Here is a 6462-nt window from a genome sequence, read left to right on the forward strand (position 1 = left end):
AATGTAATGCTTACCCCCAGTGGTTTTAACCGCCTACTTGCCTGTATGGGTGAGTAGACGTTGTGCAGGAGTAGTCTCGGTGAGTCTTTGCTTGGGATATCGGGAGCTTCCTCCGATATCGGTGTCGTGTCGGCTCTGATCTAGGCTTGTCGTGTCGGTCTAGATTAGGTTATTTATATTTCCGTTGGGATTATTATTTTGTTGATGACTACCCGATGTTTGGGTTTTGAGATTTATCTTTTGGATATGATTTATTTGCTCTTGGCATGTATATATTTGATCACTCTGATTTATATTCCGCTGTAACTGTTGAGGTTTACATACATGTCCATCGGTTTTTGAATTTTGAATAAGACGTAATCTCTATTTCTTGAATAAATGTATTATTCGCATGTTTAATTGCTTTAATAGAAATAGGAGCGTTACATTCAACACGATGGAAATGGTGTTACCTCGATGTTGTTGTTGTCGTTGTTGTTGATGGAGAATTTGTCGTCGTTGATGTCGTTGTTGTTGATGGAGAATTTGTCGTCGTTGATGTCGTTGTCGTTGATTGTATTGTTGTGGTTGTTGTAGATGGAGTTGTTGTAATTGTTGTTGTCGTTGAGTGAGTTATTGTTGTGGTCGTTGATTGAGTTGTTGTTGTCATCGTTAGTTGATTTAGTAAGTGTTTTTAAAGATGAAGAAGTATGAATATTATTGTTGAATATATGCTGCTAATTATGTTATTTAATTAAGTTGATGATTTATATAACTATTATTATTGTTTGTGAATCTCACCCCTTCTGCTTGGAATTGTTGCCCTTCGTATGGGTAACTTGCAGGTATTGAAAAGTAACTGAAGTGGTTGCTCATGTGTCCTAGGGCTCTGATACGTAACGGGATGGGAATTTGTTGTCATGTTTTCATTCCTTATGTATCATTATGAACTTGTTGAATGTGGATTTTTATCTTTAAAGATATTTTGTTGAGGCCATGTGCCAAGGGTTATTGGAAGTTGTTTTAACATTGAAAGATATTTTCCGCTGCAAATTATTGTCGTTTAAGAAGGATGTTTATTAAATAGTTTTATATTCTATTTAAGAAATTTTGAAAAGCAGTGTAACACTCCGTTGTTGATTTAAACTCTGATTTTATTTATTAATATAATTGTTGGGAAGTCGGGGTGTTACAGTATCAATGGATGAACCTGAAGAAAAACGCTTCTGAACTGCTGGACAAGATAAGTCAAAAATGCCTAAGAACTCAAGCTATAGTTCTTAAGAGGCATCTGGCAGCAATACACAAAGTCCAGAAAGCTAAAGATCTGCTTCTCTGCCTTGCTAATGCTCCTTTCTTTTTCTGAAAATGAGTATGTTACAAGGGATGCTAAGATCTTTCAGAAGCTGAAGCAGAAGCTTCTGACTACTCAAGCTGAAGCAGAAGCTTCTGACTACTCAAGCTGAAGCACAGGCTAGGGAGAATGAGTTTCAGAAGATAAAGCAGAAGACTGAAGTTTTAGAAGATATAGTGTCCAAGCAAGAAGAGGAATTGAAGAGACAATCTGAGCAGATCAAGCAGTTGATGGAAGCAATGTCTAAACAAGCCAAACCTTAGTTGCACACATTTACTTTACTTGTTTAGATTTTTACTTATTTAGTCTTCTGAACTATTGTCTTTCTTTGATTGTTCACATTGCATGTTCTGATTATTATTCACTCTTTCTAAAAGCAATGTTATTCTTCTGTTACTTATTTTTGCTCTGATACTTACTGCTTCTGATTACTTACTCTCTTTCGTTTTGTCTTTCTTTTATACTTTTTGTTGATGACAAAAGGGGGAGTAAATGTATAGTATTTTTAGGCTCTGAGCCCCATTAATTTAATCAAGTTAAATTAATAGAACCGGTGTCTAAACTCTTAAACTTTTAATGAGAAATGCTTCTGAGTTATTACCTTGTGTGCACTTTATTGAAAAATTTAATTAACTTGTATAGAACTTAGGGGGAGCTTACAAACCTCACCTTAAAAGTCTATTTGACTCAGGGGGAGCTTACAAACCTCATACCTGGAAGTCAACTTGTTAATTAGATCAACAACAATTGAACATTTTAAATACTATTGTTTGTCATCATCAAGAAGGGGGAGATTGTTGGAACAAAATGTGTTTTACAATAAACCTTAATGAGTTTTGATGATAACAAGGTATTAAAAATTGTCAATTGGATATTGCAAATATTTGTTCAAGTGTACAGGACTGATGAGTCATTTATTGCTTACTTTTATATGCTTTTTAGTTTAGTTTTAATTAGATTTTATTTTATTTTATATTAGCATTATTTCCTTTTTAGGATAGTTTACTTTAAATTGCATTTTATTTTATTTCAAGAATGAATATTGGATGGATTGAGTCTTGGAGCAAAAGAAAGGGACTTGGAGCTAATTGGATGCAAAAATATGAAGATTGAGAGACAAAAATATGTCTCCCCAAAGTCAGAAGCTTGGCACGGCCCGTGCTAGCATTGGCACGGCCGTGCCACCCTCCAGAGTGCTTTTTGCTGCTTTTGCTTAGATTTTAAGCTACTCTATTTTTAGCCCGAATGTAACTGCTTAGATTTTAAGTCGAGTGAATGCTATAAATAGAGTAGCCATCCATCACAAATATTCATCTTTACTTGGAATTCAATAAGTGACAATTTCTTTTCTAATTAAAGTTCTTTTCTTTTCCTTTATTTTCTTGTCATTTACCTTTATGCTTTCTCTCTTCTCCCCCATGTCTACGATGAACATGAGTGAGTAGACTTCTCCTTGTCTTGGGATTGTTGGATAAGTCTAAATGACATAATCCTAATCAAACCAAGCTCTAAGCCTTAATCTTATGTAACCTTAATTTCTTATCTGAATTCACCGCTTTAACATGGATCAACCATTATCAAACTGTGGAAATGAAAGTGGAGGGTTTGATAATTGTTTATCCATTATTGCAAATAACAATTCATAAAACGAAAGTGGAGCTTTGATATTCGAACAAGTGAATTCAGACAAGGATTGCAAAATCAGTGAAATAGGCTTTGCAATCTTTGAGACATATAGTTTCGATCTTCAAGGGAACTAATAACAATCAAGTCAGCGAAATAGGCTTGGTTGTTAGAGGAACCAAAATCTAATAGTAATCAAGTCAGCGAAATAGGCTTGGTTTCTAGAGGAACATAAGAGAAACTGTCTTGAGAAATTAGGTCTAACATAACATTATAAGCTTATAGTTTTGGTTTGAGAAGGACTTGTTATTTAGATGAAACCAACGATCCCAAGGCTCCTTTTATTATATTAATTTTCAATCGTTTGAAAACCCCAACTTACAATTCTCTTCTTTTCTAATCATTTCTAAAGGTTAATTAAATTGAACTACTCCCTGTCGGAACGATACTCTTTTTATACTACTTCGGTAAGACCGTGCACTTGCGGTTTTATCTCATCAAGTTTTTGGCGCCGCTGCCGGGGAGTAAACTAATTTGATTAACTCTTTCTTTGTGATTAGAACTCTTTTCTCTCCCCCTTCTTCTTTCTTTCTTTTCCTACACTTGACTTCTTGGGTAGCATAAGATAATAGATAACATGGCTGAGGAACGCACTCTTAAGGAGTATTCGATCCCTTCTTCGGATGAGCCATGCACTATTATAGTTTACCCAACGGTTGAAGGTAGCAACTTCAAAATAAAACCTGCACTACTAATTCTAGTGCAACAAAACCAGTTTTCTGGATAACCCTCTGAAGATCCAAATTTACATATCTCAAACTTTTGGAGACTTAGTGTAACTTGCAAAGATGACCAAGAAGCCGTTAGGCTAGATCTCTTCCCTTTTTCTCTAAAAGATAGGGCCAGCAATTGGTTCAATTCTTTAAAGCCTGGTTCCATCACCTCATGGGACCAACTGAGGCGAGAATTCCTTTGCCGTTTCTTTCCCCTATCAAAAACCGCCCAACTTAGGGGAAAGCTTTACCAATTTACTCAAAAAAACTGGGAATCTCTTTTCGATGTGTGGGAGCGTTTTAAAGAAATACTTAGACGTTGTCCCCATCACGGTTTGGAGAAATGGTTAATCATCCACACCTTTTATAATGGTCTAACATCTAACACTAAATTAACTGTTGATGCAGCTGCAGGTGGTGCCTTAATGAACAAGGATTTCACAACAGCTTATGCCTTGATTGAGGACATGGCTCTAAACCTCTTTCAATGGACGGAAGAGAAAGCAATCATCAATCCTTCACCCTCTAAAAAAGAGGCAGGTATGGACGAAACCTCTTCCTTTGACTATCTATCTACCAGGGTGAATGCATTATCTCAAAGACTTGATCGCATGAGTACTTGTGTTATCACACCTACCTTCTCACCTCCATGTGAAGCATGTGGCCTATCTAGTCATTCTAGCATCGATTGCAAACTAAGTAGTATTGAGCAGTTAAACTTTGTTCAGAATGGCCAAAGAGTTGTTCAAAAATCTCACATTGAACTTTTAATGGAAAACTATTTTCTTAAACAATCCGAACAGCTCCAAGAGCTTAAGGACCAAACTAGACTTTTGAGCAACTCTCTTGCTACTCTCATAACAAAGATAGACTCCATCTTCTCTCACAACAAAACTTCTGAACCTCAGCTCTCCCAAGTAGTTCATAAGGTTGACCACCCCAACAAAATGAATGTTGTTACACTTAGGAGTGGTAAGCCACTCGAAGATCCCATAAGGAGAACCAAATCCAATGACAGTGAGAAAGAGATCTGCGAACCACCATATAGGGAAACTAGGGCAGAAAGAGAAGAATCACGAGTTGAGGAAAACACACCACCTCCCTTTAAGCCAAAAATTCCCTTCCCACAAAGGTTTGCCAAATCTAAGCTAGATGAGCAATTTAAAAAGTTCATAGAAATGATGAACAAAATATACATTGATGTGCCTTTCACCGAAGTCTTAACCGAAATGCCTACCTATGCTAAATTTTTGAAAGAAATCCTTTCTAAAAAGAGAAAAATTGAGGAAGGTGAGACGGTTAACCTTACTGAAGAATGTAGTGCCATCATCCAAAATAAATTGCCACCAAAGCTTAAAGACCCAGGCAGTTTTTCCATACCTTGTGTCATAGGGTCAGAAGTAGTGAAGAAAGCTATGTGTGATCTAGGAGCCAGTGTCAGCCTAATGCCTTTATCCCTTTAAGAGAGGTTGGGAATAGGGGAACTTAAATCGACAAGGATGACCCTACAACTAGCGGACCGTTCTGCTAAGTATCCAGCTGGAATCATAGAAGATGTCCCCGTTAAGGTAGGAGAGGTATACATCCCCGCTGATTTTGTTGTAATGGAGATGGAGGAAGACAACCAAGTATCAATTCTTTTAGGAAGACCTTTTCTTGCTACTGCAGGAGCCATCATTGATGTAAAAAGGGGTAAGCTTGCTTTTAATGTCGGTAAAGAGACGGTTGAATTTGAACTTGCTAAACTAATGAAAAGCCCTTCCATTAAGGACTCTTGTTGCATGATAGATATAATCGACTATTGCGTGAAAGAGTGCTCCTTAGCATCAACTACACATGATGGTTTGGAAGTATGCTTGGTAAACAATGCAGGTACAAAACTGGAAAGGGAGGCAAAAGCTTATGAAGAGCTGTTGAATAGAACTCCTCCAATGGAAGGTCTAAGTGTGGAGGAGTTAGTAAAAGAAGAACCAACACTTCTACCCAAGGAGGCACCGAAAGTAGAGCTTAAACCACTTCCATCAAATCTAAGGTATGAATTCTTGGGCCCTAACTCTACCTACCCTGTTATTGTAAATGCAAGCCTCGATGAAGTAGAAACTGAAAAGTTACTTTATGTCCTCAAGAAGTATCCTAAAGCTATAGGGTACACCATTGACGACATTAAAGGAATAAATCCTTCATTATGCATGCATAGGATGTTGGAACAAAATGTGTTTCACAATGAACCTTATTAAGTTTTGATGATAACAAGGTATTAAAAATTGTCAATTGGTTATTACTAATAATTGTTCAAGTGTACAGGACCAAAGGCTACTCAAGTTATTTCAATAGGTCTTGGAAGAACAATGGAAAAAAAAAAAGAAATTCTGAGCATCTGAAGAAAACTGCTCCTGAAGCTAAACTGCTCCTGAAGCTAAACTACTCCTGAAGAGATGACGTCATCAGAAGCAGAAAGTCATCAGAAGCAAAAGTTTTCATCAGAAGCAATATCTTCACCAGAAGCTACATTTGATCCTTTAATCAAACTAAAGATTCAAAGTTGCTGATTCTCAATTCAGTCTTATCAAAGAAGAACGAAGAATTGAAAGGGAGGTATCAACGGATATATGGATAGCACTGAGCTCTTGTCTCTCGTTAATAGAGTTGACAAAGTACAAGTGTACAACCACTACCTCCACTACTCTGTTTTCTGTCTACGCTACAAGACAAAACAACAGCCATGCCTGCAGA

The 6462-nt window shown here is 36.9% G+C and overlaps 1 non-coding gene across 1 annotated transcript; it reads right to left on the reverse strand.

Annotated features, from left to right (window-relative positions):
* Positions 1-3959: 3959 nt before the first annotated feature.
* LOC120577833 (small nucleolar RNA R71) lies at positions 3960-4066 on the reverse strand. Its single transcript, XR_005643801.1, has one exon. It is a non-coding gene; the product is annotated as a small nucleolar RNA R71 (small nucleolar RNA).
* Between the last annotated feature and the right edge of the window lie 2396 nt (positions 4067-6462).

This window comes from Medicago truncatula, unplaced genomic scaffold (genome assembly GCF_003473485.1).
Source record: "Medicago truncatula cultivar Jemalong A17 unplaced genomic scaffold, MtrunA17r5.0-ANR MtrunA17Chr0c01, whole genome shotgun sequence".
Taxonomy (NCBI): domain Eukaryota; kingdom Viridiplantae; phylum Streptophyta; class Magnoliopsida; order Fabales; family Fabaceae; genus Medicago; species Medicago truncatula.